At 29.0% G+C, this 2,017-nt stretch overlaps 1 protein-coding gene across 6 annotated transcripts in view; it reads left to right on the top strand.

Moving 5' to 3' along the window:
- mtcl1 (microtubule crosslinking factor 1) overlaps positions 1 to 2,017 on the top strand; it is a 67,797-nt gene that overhangs the window by 39,808 nt on the left and 25,972 nt on the right. The gene's annotated exons all lie outside the window — the stretch shown is intronic.

The raw sequence follows: 2,017 nt of genomic DNA, 5'->3' as shown, positions 1-2,017 counted from the left end.
TATTTCATAACATTTCCTTTATATTATTGATTCAATATTCTATAATATAATTATTTATTTATTTTATAAAATCAAATCTTATGTAATTAATAATAATGTAATTAATATTTTAAAGTAATATTTTATATAAATAATAATGCTAATAAATTTACATTTTACAATTATAGTTTTCCTATTTAAAATATAACCATATTACATGAAAAAAAAAAAAAGCCACGGCTGATATCCGGACATAACTAAGGCTGTGATCCTCTTTTAACATTAAAACAGGCCAGTAAGAGCTGTTTCGGTGGTGTGTGGAAAGCTAGAGAGCTGGAGTGCCTTTCCTTGTGAAAATGTGCAGTTCAGATCAAAACTGAGGAAATATTCACACACTGGTTTAATGACATTTCCGTCGTGAAACACGAATGACCTTCAGAGGTACCAGGTTTTAAAACCTGAACCACAAGGGTTGCATCTAAGCCTGAAACATTTATGAATATGGCTCCAGATTTCGAAATAAAAGTTTTATTAGATTTGAAATGAATGTGAGTGCACTGGTGTTTGAGCACAAAGGTAACAGTGTGTGAATATTGAGTTTCTCTGTCAGACAAATCTCCCACAAAAACTACTACTATGTCTCTGGATCTGTTTCAAAACCTAGAATTCATTGTTTAGGCATCATAGACACATTCTGGAGGTGAAACCTGGTTATGCTAGTTTTAAAATGCCTTTTTGGATATATTATGGCAAATGCAATCCTATAATGCATTAAATATATTTATCAAATTAAATACATTTTTAGATTAAATAAGTGCATTAAATAGTTATTAATTATACATTAAATAAATATTTTATTTCCAATTATTATAGAATTACCAATTATAAATTGTTAAAAATAAATTAAAATGGACTATTTTACACAATATGTGTATTGATTTATTAGCTTGATGTCTATGTAGAGTGTTTTAAATTCCTTATGCAATATGACATTTATGATGCTGACTATGAAGACAGAAAGGCTGCTCACTAGATTTTGAAACAGAGCCTGTTTTCAGAGGGAAAGGAAAGCCTACGGCATACTTCACTATAAAGAGCAATTCTCCCTAGTTTGTGTATCTTTATTTAATTGAATAAAATGCATTAAATCTCTAATGTAATAAAACTACATGGAAGTGAGCCAGATGTCATCAAATAGCACTGCCAGTTATTTTACACCAGGTTATTAGACCAGATACAGCAACAGCATTGATTCGTCTGATGCAACTAAATGAAACGGTAGATCTAGCCCAGAGCAGTTCGTTCACTTGAACCACTTAATTCCCATCATTGTCTCAGTGATTCTTTTGGTTTCTTCTCACTCCGCTCACAATCACTGCTGTTAATTTATCGTCATGAATTACGATCACTCACCATCCTCTCATGCAGGGGCTTTGAAAAATGTGATGTTTTTTTCTGTTGTAAATAAGGGCTGTGTGTGTTAATCATGTCATCTGTTGATATATATGTTTGCATTTAATTTGTTGTGTGTTAGTCCCAGTTTATGTGCTATCCCTTAAAACACAGCACTCGAGAACAGAAGCGTTTCTCACTTGTAATTATGACCTGGTGTTACTGATCAAATGCACTCAGTCATTAATGCAGAGACTTGAAGGCAGCATATGCTTATTCTATCGTCTTTATGATTAACGATAGTATATGTTATATGAGCCGATGATATACAATAGTTTTTGTTAATATTTAGATTTAGATAATAATTAGATTTTATATTTATATATATAATTTTTTTTACATTTAATTGCAGTAAAAGCAAATGTAGTAATTTAATTGTTTGTTTTTGTCTTTTTTTACCATTTCTTTATGGTATTAATTAATTTATTATTATTATTTTATTATTAATTATTATTAATATTTATTATTATTTTATTAATATTACTTTTTGATATTTGAGTACTTCAGCTTAAAACAAAAATGAGTAATGTTGTCTTGAGAAATTTTACATTTTATTTTATTTTATTTCAGTTAATGTTTATTTATT

The sequence above is a fragment of the Sinocyclocheilus rhinocerous genome, unplaced genomic scaffold (assembly GCF_001515625.1).
Source record: "Sinocyclocheilus rhinocerous isolate Xijiao unplaced genomic scaffold, SAMN03320098_v1.1 scaffold1534, whole genome shotgun sequence".
In the NCBI taxonomy this organism is placed as follows: Eukaryota; Metazoa; Chordata; class Actinopteri; order Cypriniformes; family Cyprinidae; genus Sinocyclocheilus; species Sinocyclocheilus rhinocerous.
This window is presented reverse-complemented; position numbering and strand designations above follow the sequence as displayed.